Below are 15320 nucleotides of genomic sequence, written 5' to 3'. Positions count from 1 at the left end.
TGCAATTAATCCCAAAGATGCATGAGAAATTTAAGAGAAATTCATTTATGTTGCCTTCACTTTCATTTTTAATATTTCTCCTTAATATTTGTAATATAAATTAATATTTAGTGAATTCAATGATTTTGGTTTTTTTTGTTTTCTACCTTCACTTTTAATATGTTCATTAGTAATTGTTCACATTAATGTGAAATTTGTTGGCATATAAATATATAGTTTTTGAAAAAAATGCTTGTACTTTTTGGAAAGTGAGTCTGAGTAAAAAGTTTAACACATTGAAGAATATGTAACATACCAAACATTGGCCATCTGAAGGTAAAACTAATTGTAGGTTTCTACAACAGAAAACGAGATTCTCCATGAATGAAAATAAGTCAGGTGCTATTAAATTAAAATTTGTATTTCATCAGATCCAGGTGAAAGAAGAAAATGTTCTTCCTTTCAAGTTGAATTATTTTGAGTAAAGATGTGAAATTTGGGTAATGCTTTATAATTTTAAGGAAAAAAAAGATCCCCCCCCCATGGAATTGATGTACTTTTTTTTTTCCTTTCATAATTCATCTAATTTTAAAGTCTTCCTTAAATTCATCATGGGGCTTTCAGTATTACACTTCCTGCTATAAAAATAGCACAATATTAATTATAATGGCAATCACAACTATCATTAATTGAAAGCCTATCTTAAGTGAGAATTTGACATATTTTTGTAGTCACCAGAGAATACTGCGAGAAAAAAATGAGCTTCAGAAAGGACAGATGATTTACTCAAAGTCACTGACTAGGATATATGCTATATACTCTTTGGCATTAAGCATCTCATATTTCCTCTTGAAGCCAGCATGACTATCATGTAAATGTGACTGGACAGGATTTCTGGTTCCATTTGTAATTTCCTTTGTAAATAGAAGGGCAGGTGCCATGTTGTCATCCTTTACACAGTGACTAGTCAGGTCAGTTTGTTCTATGAGAATCAGTCCCATATCCTGAGAAGGTTTCCATCTCACTAAGTTTATATCTTCAAATAATGTTAAGGTTTTATCAACTATGAGAACACAACTAATACTATAATAAAGACAAATAAATGAATAAGTTTAGAAAGTATGGAAATGGGCATATTGATAAAAACTTTGATTTATAAAATCATGATTAAAAAAATCCATGTAGATTCATTTTTTATTAATGGAGATATATGTATGCTCACTGTAAAAAATTTAATCAATGTGGAAAAGTATGAAGAAGAGAGTATATATCTTCCTAAACCTTTACAAACAGATGAGAACTTGCTTCCAGATATCATCTCTTTATGAATGTATGAATGTATGTGTGTTTGGGTGCATGTATAATTTTTTATAGATTAGTTCTTCCTATGCATGTGATGTGGTGTCTACTTTTCTACTTAGCAATATGGCAGGGACATCTTCCATGGTTATAAATATTGAGCTGCCAATATCATTTTTAATGGATGCAAAGTATTCCTTGTACAAAATGCTATTTTGAAGAAAATTTAGGTGGTTTCAAAATTCTGTCATAAACAATGCTTCAATTATCATCTTTGTGCATATATTTTGATTCCCTTAGATGATTAGCTCTTCAAGATGAAATCTAAAAATTTTGTTGCCTGGGTACAAGGGTAGATACATGATGTTGCAGTGTAAAATAGTAAGCTACTCTATCAGAAAAGTAGAAACGCATTATTGAAAACTTATATTACTTCATCAACATTTATATGGAAAAGTTTGTAATAAGTAATCTACAAATCCATTTATATTTTTGTATTATATATTATTAAATAATTATTGAGTTGTAATGAACAGAAGAATATTTTCCTATGGCTTTGTGGTACTTTTGTATTGTTCACATGCTGCTAACACAGTTTCCACCTATCACTGCCACAACTGCCAACTCTTCTCTGAGGTCCCACATGGGAGTTACAGTGATCTGCCATCAAACTATAAATCTCACACCTGCTCAATTCAGACAGCTCAGACACCAACAAGATGACAGGCCAAAGAGTGGTTCATAGAGTCAGTAGCTGCTGATCCCAGATTTAGACAGCCAGATAGGAATACCTTCCAGAGATCTGTGTGAGTAATATCCTACACATATTGCTCCAGCAAAAGATCAATCCGAAGAGTTTGATGTGAGGTTCAAAAGTAGCTTAAATCTCAGTTTATAGCTTCCTTTGTCTATAATTTTTCACCCCCTAATGGTTATCATGAAGTCTCTCTCATTATTTCATGTGCTGGTTGGTTTATGACAGTGAAAAAATGGCATTATTTACATGTTTCTTTGCTTCTGTAGAAGCAAAGAAACATGTAAATAATATGATGTATTCTTTCACAATTATTTCATTTAGCTCTTGCACAAAATTTTATTTCATTTATCAAAACAGATAGTAGAGTGCTTGTACTCTATGTGCAAAAGAAACTTTGGTTATTTTTGAGAAGGGCCCAATATCTTCATCTGAGCCTCCATGTCTGCATACTGCTTGTATTATAGTGGTGATATGTATGTGTGGTGATAATGGGGCAGGCCTGGGGTGGAGGATGACCATAATGGAGGTGCCATGTTAATAATAAACATTATAAATCTTTTGTGTTGATACAGACATTTGTGTTTTTATGTAGTAGAGTTGTGGTTTTATGTAGTCATTTTGATAAGACAAAAGGAAAAACACAATTTCTACTGAGGAAGGCAGATGCAAATCTTCCTAATATCAACCACCTCTAGAAAATCTTTTTTCTCACTTAAAACTTTAAATGCAAATTGAATAATATTGCCCTGGTATGGTAGGAATTCAGACTTGCAGGAAACAGTTTATCAAGATGTGAAAATCCTTACAAGGCCAGCACTGCCCATAAGATCGTATTCAGTTTGTTACAAATGCCAATGCCAATTGAGCTGTTTTTCATTGAGTTTGCTTTTCATTGAATACAGACTCTGAATTGAAGTTTCTACATAGATGTTTTATTGAGAGGAATTCTCAGAAGATACACTAGTAAGGAAGTGGGAAAGCAAATTTGAGCAGAGAGTGAACTTAATCATGTAAATGTAATTCTAATCAAAGTATCAAGCATCTGCAAATTTATGGAGCTAGAATGAGCCTTCCTGGCTATCCTGAATTCAGTCAAATCATCAGGACCTTTGCATCTGTGCATCCAGCCAATCCCTGGCTGCAGGCCACTCTTGGAAAGGAGGGATATCTGAAGGAGAAAGTGTCCTGAAACCAAGGGAAACATTTCCTGGGGGATGCAGTAGAAAGCCATTAGCAGTAGAAATTCCCAGCAGCTGAGGAGATGTGTGTGTTGACTCTGATGAGCAGAATGGAGTGAGACAACACAGTATCCAAAGCCAAGGAAAAAACTAGGGAGCAAACAATCAAGTTTCATAGAATCAAGCATGTCTTGAAAATTAAATTGGCAGTTGGGGCTTTACAGTGTGGATTGTAAGTTTCTTGAGTAATAGAATTGCGCACCTGGGGCTTTCCCCCTTCTTTTCATTCTAAACATGGATGTGATGGTTAGAGTTGCAGCATCCAAAAAGGAAAAGTCTTAAAAATGGCAGAAATATCAACTGTCACAGAGCTATGGAAACAGTCACTTACTTTTAGGCATTTGATGGTGTAAGAAATATAGATTCTATTTATGTAAGTTATTTTAATTTTGCTGGTGTTGTTCTTAATGGCTATTGAGTACAATCTTGATTACTTTAGAAAGCTTTTGAACTAGTTTAGGCAAGATTTGATGGGGACCTGATCTAGGTAATGTAACGGGAATAGAGACCAAGCTGGTGAGAAATATGTTAATCCATAGGACCATGTCACTAATTGTGGGATTCAAGAGAGATTGAAGATTCAGGAATGATTCTGATGTTCTGGTGTATGGAGTTTTTCTAGTTTTACCTTCTGTCGCTCATATTTCAGTTTATTTCTTGACCATGCCCAGTTATTTTAAACCTGTCTAATTTTTCTTTTCTGATTTCTCATTCTTTTCTTTCTTGGTACTGGAGATTGAATCCAGGGATTCTTAACCACTAAGCCTTGTCCTTTTTTCTTTTTTATTTTGAGACATCATTTTGCTAAGTTGCTGAGGCTGGCTTTGAACTTGTGATCCTTCTGCCTCAACCTCCTAAACCACTAGGAATACAAGTGTGCACCAGTATGCCTAGCCCTCTCTACTTTTTCAAGTGATTTTTCTCCTCTTCATCCTATTTCATTTAGTAACCTCCAATTTGTGCTTTAAATTTTTAAATAGTACTTTCTCTGTAAAGCACTTCCTTTTCTTTGGAGAGAAGCTACAGGTTTTTGAATTATCATTATGTGCCCAATATTAAGTACTTTCCAGATAATAAGTCATTCTTATTCTTATAACTAACTCTTAGGTAGGTACTGCTAGAAGTCCTCACTTTACTGATAAATACTGAGGTATTTATTAAATTTAAATAATAGGCTATGAAATAACAGAGCTTGCATTTGTATCCAGGAAAACTTCAGAGACCCTGATAAACTGCTTTTCATAGAAAAAAACTAAGAAGAAAAGTGGGTAACAATGTACATGAACTCACTTCAATTCCCCAGTCATGCGGATATGGTAACAGTTGTTATATTCCATCTCTAGGGGGTTCGATAGTAGCTCCAAAAAAATTATATATGACTATACCCAAGATCCTGTGGATAATGACCTTATTAAGAAAAGGATCTTTGCATATGTAATTAAAGATCTTGAGATGAGACAACCTGAATGATATCCATGGGCCCTGAATTTAGGGACGAGAGTCCTTATAATCAATAATAAGAGAGACTAGGAGAAGAAGAGATCATGGGAAGGACAGAGACAGAAACTGAAGTGAGGCAGCATGAGTCCACAGAACACCTGGAGCCACCCAAAGATGTAAAAGGAAAGGTAAAATTCATCTTTACAGTCTGTGGAATAGCACAACCCTAATAGTACCTTGATTTCAGACTTCTGGCCTGTGGGCTGTGAGTTAATAAATTCCTTGCTATAAGCCATCTCATTTGTTGTACTTGGTGACAACACCCCAAGCTAACATGTCACCCCTGGCCATATAGTGCATGCATAGAACCCATGATCTATAACCCAATTTGGAGGGTTAGCTCCATGATTCTCATATACCAGACTTTATGGAGAAGGATTACTATTGCTAGCCCAGAAACTTCAGGTTCTGGTGGAAAAGTTCCCTTCTAGAAAGTGATGTCATCAAAGGCTAAAAAGCACAAGTACTAAACGATTTGGGTTCAAATCTTCTTTCAACTATTTACATGCCATTAGCCTGAACAAATTTTGAAACTTCTCTGGCCTCATCATCAGTCATATGTAAAACAGAGAAAAAATCTCTTATATTTAATTTCTTATATATAATTTTTAAAAATTTCTTATATATAATTAAAATAATGTAAAAAGTACTTTAAAATGTCTATTTATTGCAAGCACACTATAAACATTAGCCCCATGTTTATTACCATGGAATAGAGTTTTCTTTTAACCAATGAGTGTCTCGAGCCAGCCATGGGCTGTGTGTGTGAGCTATGCACATTTGAGCACATGAGGGGACTGGACTGATGTCACTGCCCTGTTTGAGCTGTGTGACTTGTGTGTCTTTTTTGCTCGCTCTGCCTTTGATCCCACACAGCACCCCTGAGATAGATGTGGTCTTCCAAGATGTCAGTCATCTGTTGACCATAAGACAGCACCAAGCAACCCACTGATGCCCAATCCCTTGCCTTATTTAGGTGGAACTTTCTCCAGTGTCTTCCTCCCAATAAATAGGGCTTCAGGCATGCTCTCTCTCTTTTGCCTGCTTCTTTTGCCTCCCTTGTGGGAGCTGGATCAGAAGAGCCATCATTGAACCCCAAGGAAAAGGTCCTTTCTGTGTCTGTGTGGTTATTTCATGCCAGCCCCATTTACCTGGCATGACCCTGACTGATGGAGTCGCAGGTCGAGGCAAATGAATACATTTCTCTCCCAACAAACCTTTCAAATCATACATTCTCAGGCAATTATCAATAGTCTGTGATTAGGTACTTGCACAAATTAATCAAATATGAGTTTCTATACATCAGAGAAGGAGACGCTTCACTGTAAAACATTAGAAATAAAACATTTTTTGGTAGCTAAATGTGACATGATTGTATGCCACTTAGCAAAATTTCTGCAGGTGGGTGAGTGAATATCTATGGTTTGTAGGCCTGCGACAGATTTTTTTTTTTTTTTTTTTTTTAGGATGCCAGATAACTTCTAGAGTTTAGATATTTAGAAATACGTGTTTTTTTTTTTTTTTTTTTTTTTGTGTGTGTGTGTGTGTGTGTGTGTGTGTGTGTTTTCAGTATAACCCTGTAGCTCAGCTTAGGTCCTGAAGATTACCATCCAGGGGATATATTACCATCCAGGGTTTATCATTTACTTTGGAGGCTTGCTTTCTTCCCTTTGTGAGAAAGTCTGGCTACCAAAGAACAATTTTGGATGCTCTCATTAAAAGCTGACTTTGCAACCCCGAATACTTACCAAGCTCAAAACTCCGAAGTAAACAACAAAGTCTCTTATGTAATAAGTTGCATAATATAAAATAGTAAAAAAAGAATATTGACTCTTTTACTTTAAAATAGTAAACAACAAAGTCTGTTAAGTGTTAAGCTGCAGATACCCTGATAGGAAGAGGGTCAAAAACCACAGGTCATTTACCTAGCAAAACATAGCAAAAATGACTCTAAGTTTCCTTTACTTTTTCATTCTATCCATCTTCCTGCACCTTAGCCTGCTGATATCCCAGAGGTGATAAGTATTGTCCTGGTGCAGCACTTTAGTCACAGGGAATTTGAGACTCCAAGCAACACAACCTCTCTGTACTGTTGGCTCCTCTTGCCCCCTTACCCCCTTACCCTACCCAGCCTCTTATTCTTTCTTTCCCTGTTCCTTGCTATGTACCTTTTGACCCTACTGCTGTCTAACACCAGCAATTTAAAAAGGATTCCATCTCTCCATCTCCCTTCTCCTGCCCTGTTTTATTCAAGGTCGATTTCCATCTTCTTCCCTTCTCTGGAGCCCCTTGCCCTTGAAGTCATACCTGTCATGCAGCCACTCACGGAGAAATCTCACAGCTCCTGTACAGGCTGCAGAAGCCTCTCTCTCTCTCTCTCTCTCTCTCTCTCTCTCTCTCTCTCTTCCTGGCTTCCAAATGTCCCTTCCAGCTCCAGACTCCTCCCAGTGCAAGTGCAAGTGGGAGGTCCAGCCCTCCTGTCTTCAGGGCAGGATGTTCTCTTCGGGCCCTTCTCTGCAGGGAAGTTCTGGGCCCTGTTGCTGTGGTGGCAGGGATGCTTCTTGTTTCTTAGGACACACTCAGCTTTGCCAAAATCCTTCTCAGTCTTTAGGTCCCTCCTCCATGTTCCTCATACTAATAGGCCAGCTTTCTGGGCACAGGTGTGCCTTCCATGTTTGGTTGTAATGGGATGAGTGGATTTTGTGAGACTGATGATTGGACTTGCATGCTGTTCTTCCTTAAAAAAAGGCCTTCAACCTGGAATCCCTTAGTCACCATTGAGAAGCTTTCAAAAGTACATCTGTGCCTAGAGATTTTTATGTAATTGGCCCATGTGGCCATTGTTACTGTTTAACAGCTCCTAAAGGTGTGACTAGGTTTGAGAATCAGTGCCAACATTTTCAACCTATGTTCTTCTCACGTGTTTTTTCTTTTTTTTTTTTTCCCCTAAAAGCATTAGGATTCAGCATGAATCTCAACTTCGAAGCCACCTGTCCTTAAGCAGCCTTATAGCCCCTGTCCTCAGCCAGAGTTCACCTTCAAAACAACAGGAACAGAATGTGCCTCCAGGATTTTCCAAGAAAGTTCCTGAGAAAGTTGGCAATGTGACTGAGCATGGTAAACTGCCAAAGAGAATTTAGTAAAAGAAACTAGAAGGGCTCTGACTGAACAGGAATCCAGAGTGATTACATGGTTACTTAGATTTGCTGATGAACTGTTAACTATGGTAGTATCTCTGGCAGAATCACCTGCTGGGGCATTTCACTTTGTGCATCACACACTGGTTTCTGCCCTGTTTTTCCTGTTGGTTTTGATTCCTGAAGAAGGGAGCTAGCCTCTAAAATCTTCTTATCTGTTGTAATTATTTATGCAGATGAGGAAATGGAAGTCAAGAGGGATTATGATTTAATGAAAGTTCTATGGCTAATAAAGGAAGAGGGAGGTGAGAAATTCACCTTTCTGAGAGCCCAGTGTTCTCCTAAGACATACACCTGTTACCTACTCTACCCTGCTTTGGAAATGCTGCTGATAAGCACCATTAAACAAACTGGTGGTGTTTGGTGTATGCCCAAAACACATTGGATTTCAAAAAAAGCAAGAGCCAGAGGCAGATTGTTCATAACTAAGCTCAGAAAAACATAGGGAAATAAATAGGAGAAAAAAAATGACTTCATCTCTCCAAGAGTCTTTGTAACCGGGTGAGTTATAATTCACAGGGTGTCAGTTGTAAAAGCAGTGCCTAATTTGCTTAGTGCTGTATCACATGTTTAGAGTGCAGTAAATGGTTTTAACTACTACTGATGGGAGAGGATTTGTAAAGTCAGCAGGCTGCAAAGAACTAAATGTGATGAAGTCCTCACTTGTTATCTTTTGGAACAGAGAGAAGAAAGGAAGGGTTGCAAATCGTAGCTGTTGCATTGATTTTGTGTTTTTTTTTTCTTTTTAGCTTAAATGCTCATATTGGCTGATCTCTCATTTTTAACTCCCAAGATCGTTACTTGGAAAATCAGTGCCAACCAAGTAGATGTAGCTTATTAATTTCATCTGTGAATTTACAGAGGCAAAACAATCAAATAAGATAGTGTTTTCTTTCAGATAATTAGAATTATTTGTGCTGCATAATATTTCCAAGGTAAATATTCCTTTGACTCTTGACATTCTTTTGTAGAGCCTATCATGCTCATCTAAACTAGAAGATAACTTTTTGCTATTGGCAGGAATTATTGTAGTTTATTAAGATACTTTAAAAATATTTTGAAGAAATCAAGTATCAGTCTACCAAAAAATGAAAGAAAGCCAGAATTTTACAATAGCCAACCAGTATGCTACCCAACAATGCTACTTGTCTCTTAAGTAATCCAAGTGTGACAGTTTAGTTGTGTTTTCTATTTTTATCTATTTTTTAACCATAAAATTTGATAGATAACAATATTCTATATATGCATAGGAACAAATTTAGCTAGTTTAAATGAGAAGGAATTCAACCTAAGGATAATAGTGTACCTGGTCTTCAGAGATCACTAGCAACAATGAATGTAAGGTCACAAGGCTTCTCTTTTATTTATTTATTTATTTATTTATTACCCCATTTATTGTTCAGACCTACTTCCATGGTTTCTTAGGTCCACTTGGTGGGTCAGTGGCTTCAAAATTATATCTTCAGATTTTAAGAGTTTACAGATCTAACTCCTGAAAGAGAGGATGATCTTTCCTAATTCTTTCCTATTCCTAAGGAAGATCTGTCCTGGGCTAGTGGCCCATCTTTGGATCAGCCACTTATGTCTAGGTAGACCAGGTCATGCAGACATAGGAAAGTTTTAAAAATCACCTTAATAAACAGCCTGGGAAGTTTAAAGACAGAATGGGAGTCAGATAGCCAATTAGATACACACCAAGTGGTTTGTGATTCACTAAGTTCTTTCTTTGGGTAATGATCTAATTTGATTCTCGAAAAATGGTAGATTACTTTGTACCAAATTGTTTAATAGCATTTCCCATTTTGTGATCTTTTTTTTGTTGTTGTTGTTTATCTAGTTTCCTCCCAGTCTATGTAATTTTGTTTTGAATTCTTACAGTCTAACATTGAGGGGTTCTGTAAATATTTGTTGAAATAACATCTAATTCTGCAAGATAGAGTGCTCAGATGAGGATACTGGGATGCACTGAAGTAAAGTGACAGGGTTCAGGTCTCTCAGCTAAATGTTAGTTCATGTGGCCTCAAGTAGTTTCCAAACCACAAGGCTGCTGTCTACATCTTTTTCTGGTTGTTAGTGACTTACACAGTAGGATTTGGATCTGGTGGTTAGAAATGTAAAAAGAATTAAATTGAGGATAAAGATGTCAATTTGTTGTACAACAATTTGATTTTCTCCTCTCAGTATATCAAGTAAGAACAGTTTTCCATCAACTACAGTAGTCTTTCCTTACTCATTGGGGGTACATTCCAAGATCTTCAATGAATGCCTGAAACTAAAAACTGTACCCATCCCTGCACTCTATATGTAATACTTCCTAGTGTAGCACATTGCCATCCATCAAAACACATTCTCTGCTCAAGTCTTCCACCTACAAATTTAATGTCTTTCCATTTTAAACAAGCACTTATCTCACACAGTGGCTATAATTTGCAGTTTAAAGTATACCAGCAAAACTGGCATGAATGAATTGTTCCTTTTACATAATTTTATAGACAGAAGATTCATTTCCACCATAAATTTTAATCTTACCATGCACTTTCTTCCCTTTTAAATCAAAAGCTTTCATGTTTTGAATCCAGCACCACTATTCCTGCATTTTGGTGTCACTATTAAGGAATGATTAAGGTACTACATACCACAACAGTGAATTTGAAAACCAAGATGGCTACTAAGTTACTAAGTGGAAGGTAGTTTATACAGTGTAGATATGCTGGATAGAGGAATGATTCATGGCACAGAAAGATAGAGCTTCATGGAGTAAGATATCATGATACTCAGAATGGTGTGAAATTTGAAACTTGTGAATTTTATTTTCCTAGAATTTGCCATTTAATTTTTTCTCACCATGATTGACTGTGGATGACTGAAACCTTAGAAAGCAAAACCATGGATAAAAGGGGACTATGTACACCGAGTCTCTGCATTTTTTTTTCTAAATGTTTAAAGGGTGGAAGACTATTTAGTCTATGGGTAAAACTGCAAAAATAAAGTTTTCATTTTTGGTGACTTATTCCTGAAAATAATATTTGACATAATAGTCACTCTTGGAGAGGTGACCGCATATTTTATAATTTTAGTGATGCTTTTGGTTTTGTAAGAGCATTTGGAAGCAAGGACAGAAATCAGATATCTTTTCCTGGCCCATGGTCTCTCCCCTTTACATGAAATCTCCAGTTTATCCATCATTCATATGTTATACTCATAGAAATAAGAAATAAACATGAAGATGCCTTTCTCCTCACACTTAACATGGTGCCCAGAGTGGTAATGAATGGAATGGAAATAATGAGGCAAGTTATATTAAAAAATGAAGAGTGTTTTGCAGGCAGACATATCATAAACACATTTTGTTTTCTGACAAAAATATTCTTTTATATTAAGTGAATTATGGAGGGAGCTAAAAGATTCACTAAAAAAAAAGCACACACTTTTGTTGCCTATTCTAAATGCAGAAGCAGAACACTTCACTGTTGTTGTTTGCTTTAGGAAATCTGTCACCATGGATGCATCTGAGTTGATGAAAGTATTGGTAGTGCTGACATCCAAGAATGTTAACTTTGATCCAGAAGTGTAATCATCTGTGCAGTGGCCAATATCGCCTGTGCCCTTTATTTAGCAAGAGATATGTGCACAGAGACAAGAAGACTCTGGTAGTGAAAGCAAACGATGGCTTACTCACAGCTTCCAGAGAAGCTCTTCCAGTTGCTACAGTCCACTGCTGTCTATTAAGCTCCCTGGGAGTTTATCAGCCCCTAAATTGGCTAATTGTACAACATGATGATATTATCTTATTACAAGGTAAGTGATAAGGTAAGGATGTAAATTTATACCAGGATGAAAGTTTCAGTGAGAAACAGAGGACAATGATGAGATGCACTGAGTGCCCAGAAAGTTGTAATCTCCCTTGGTTCTTTTCATCAAGGTCTTGCCATAATAAATCCCACTCATGTCATTAGCAAATCTGAAGTCCAGAGAGTGAGATTGCATGGTAGTTTTACAGTTCTTGTTTAAAAGTCCTATGAAGATTTCTGCAGTCTTATATTCTCAATTTCCGTAGAAACAGAAGTTTCTTGAGCTTGAGGATAGGGCACAGGCATGAGTGAAGAATCTGTGGTTTACTGATAAGTGATGACAAACATGTAGGTAAGGTTCTGGAAGAAAATTAGCAACTATTTTGTCTTCCTCATTTCTCATCTGGCACTCTGAGATCTCAAACTAATGTGTCAAAAGTATCTGCAAATTTTATCAGATCACATAAAGAATAATTATAAAGCATACTCTACAAGAAGCTTCCAATTATCCCTCATTTCTCACTAGGGTAGGTTTTATATATAAAAATGAATTTTGATATAATACTCACATCATAAGTATCTCCAAGAAAGACATTAAACCATAAAAAGATAGATAAACAAACACATGAAGAGGACAGAAGAGTTAAATTCTTGACTATTAAAAAAAAAGAACAGTCAGAAAACATTTCTTTCAAGCTACTGTGGGGACTCGACAGAAAACCTATGGAATGGAGCCACCATTTGACCCAGTTGGAATATACCCAAAGGACATAAAATCAGCATGCTAAAGTGACAGAGCCACATCAATGTTTATAGAGCTAAATGCACCCAACCTAGGTGCCCTTCAACACATGAATGGATAAAGAAAATGTAGTAAATATACCCAACAGACTATTACTCCGCCATTAAGAAGAATGGAAGTATGGCATTTGACAGGGGATGGATGGAACTGGAGACTGGAGACTATCATGCTAAGTGAAATTAAGCTAATCCCCCAAAACCAAAGGGAGATGTTTTCTCTGATGAGTGGATGCTAACACACAATGGCAGGGGGGCGGACAGGATAAATAGAGCTAAAAGTTTCCTTTAAAAACTCATTGGATAAGACAAAGGAGAAATGAAGGGAAGGGAGGAGGTATGGGAACAGGAAATATAGTAGAATGAATTGAACATAACTTTCCTATTTCATATATGAATATATGACCAGTGAAACTCCACATCACAAGAATGGGACCCTAATTAGATAAGCTGTACTCCATGTATGACTAATATGTCAAAGTACACTCTACTGTATGTATATCTAAAAAGAACAACAAAAAAGAATTGATTCTAGTATGGGCATATTGGATATAACAATGTTTGCGAACATGACTTTTGTGTGATGCTTTCTATTTGTTGAATGACATCACCTCTTTACTGTTGAGTGCATTTGCTTGAATACAAGAATTGGTTCATTAAACAAAAACTTGAGTTAAACAACCATAAAAACCGTGCTTATGTACATATTGGTTGAAAGAAATTCTAAGGAGAAAAATGAGTTTGGTGATTTAGTTTTCCATTCTACACTCTTTTAAGATTAAGTATTACCATTGCCAACAAAAATGGGTGCAAGTTTTAAAATGATCTACTTACATTCCTTATGTTTCTAAATACCAGATTCACTTCACGTTAATTAGTAATGTGGCTCTTCCTGCATGGAATTTACATGTGATGTGAAATGTAGATAGAAATAAGTGCTCATGCTGCCTCTGCCTCCTAAGAGACATTACCAATGCCTTATTAATACCTGCCATAACAAATATGATGCTACCAAGAGAGCCACATTAAATGATGATAAAAATATTAGCACTGTGAGTGACTTCTTTGAAGATGATATGTGAAAATTTTTGTCAATGTGTAAGGTAAATGCTTGGCTCAGGAGATTGAGTACAATATCTTGTTATCTACTTTTTACAGTTTAGACTATTTCTCCTCTTCTTCTACAGGACATTTCGTATTGTTTATCTTATACTGCATAACCAATATAGTATTGTGCCATACCCATATCATTCAGAAAACCTTATTCATATTTCATTTATTTTTATCTTATTTTTGCAATGCTAGGGTTTGCATCCAGGAACATTCTACCTCTGAGCTATATCCTCAGACTTTATGTTTTAAAATATATTTTGAGACAGAGTCTTACTAAGATGTCCAAGCTTGCCTTGAACTTGCAATCCTCCTGCCTTATCCTCCCAAGTCCCTGGGATTATAGGTGAGCACCATCATGCCTGCTTTATTTTGATTATAGGAGCAGAAACTTGAGTTAACCACAGTCTCCTGTTCATGGTACAGTTCCATCATTGTCCATTTAATGGCTGCTTTTGTTCATTTATTACTTTGGGTCCTTACTCCTTATTTATTCTCCCAATCTATAGATGTTTATTCTTAATCTGTTTAAAATGTTTTTGTTTTTGTTTTATGCATTCTTATAAAATAGGATTAATATTTTCACATATAACCATGTATTTTTATATTACCATGTAATTTACATCTAAGTCTTTTTTTTTTCTTATGAAACCAAAAGCTTTAAATATCCAAATCCAGTTGCCAGGCATTTTTCTAATTTGTTGTTTCTCAAAGTTGCAAAATATTCCATAATGTAAAACCTCACACACATTTAGCCCATCTCATAGGCATCATGATTGTTTGTAATGAGTGACTTGCCAGAAAATGATGCTGAATCTGTGCTGATGCTAAGGTGACCATGTTTTTGTATGAGTTTCGCCTCCTTTTTGAAATACAGCTCATGCTAAGAAGTAGAATTTTTCATATAACATATTGTTGAGTTTTTATTGTCAAGTTCCTTTTCAGAATGACTATCCCAATGTATCTTGCTACCATGTTACTCTCTTTAAATTTCATAGTTGTTTCTTAAAAATCATTTTTACCTATAAAATTTCTTATACTTCCTGAAAGGTGACAGATGGGCGAAGCAAAACTTCTTAGTATAACTAAAAGCAAAATGCCAAAAATGTTGTAGCAGTTTTATTTTAGATGAAATATCTTGGAATTCATTTTTTCCTTCTTCTTTATATTCTCATTGGTAATTGATTTTATTTGTTTTTTGGATTTATAATTGTATTTCTTAAATTTGTTTGCAATTATTATTGTATAAATTTAGCTACAGTTATTATCACACTACTATAGTCAGAGTTTAAATTTCCACAAAAGCTTAGTCTCCAGCTTGACACTATTGGAAGTGGTGGGCCCTTGAAGAGAGGGCCAAGGTGTTTAGATAATGAGGAGTGTGCTCTTGAGGGTGGTTGTGGGACCCCATTCCCTTCCTCTTTCTCTCTTTTGCTTCCTGGCTTCCCATGGGGTTAACAGTTTTGCTCTGCCCCATGATCTGCCATCTTATTCCAGACCCAGAGGAACAGGTCTGGCTGATCATGGATTGAAACCTCTAACACTGTAAGTTCAAATAAACCTTTCCCTTTATTTCAGCTTATTTGTTGTAGTAGCAAAAAGCTGGGCAATACATACCAACAGCTTGCGGGGTGGCGCATGCCTATAATCT

The 15320-nt window shown here is 36.2% G+C and overlaps 1 long non-coding RNA gene across 1 annotated transcript in view; it reads right to left on the bottom strand.

Moving 5' to 3' along the window:
- Window positions 1–7135, bottom strand: part of LOC144254162 (uncharacterized) — a 60349-nt gene extending 53214 nt beyond the window's left edge. Inside the window, exon 1 of the long non-coding RNA XR_013343454.1 lies at window positions 7081–7135. This is a non-coding gene — a long non-coding RNA (uncharacterized LOC144254162). The remainder of the gene's footprint in view (window positions 1–7080) is intronic.
- Window positions 7136–15320: the final 8185 nt, after the last annotated feature.

The sequence above is a fragment of the Urocitellus parryii genome, chromosome 4 (genome assembly GCF_045843805.1).
Source record: "Urocitellus parryii isolate mUroPar1 chromosome 4, mUroPar1.hap1, whole genome shotgun sequence".
In the NCBI taxonomy this organism is placed as follows: Eukaryota; Metazoa; Chordata; class Mammalia; order Rodentia; family Sciuridae; genus Urocitellus; species Urocitellus parryii.
This window is presented reverse-complemented; position numbering and strand designations above follow the sequence as displayed.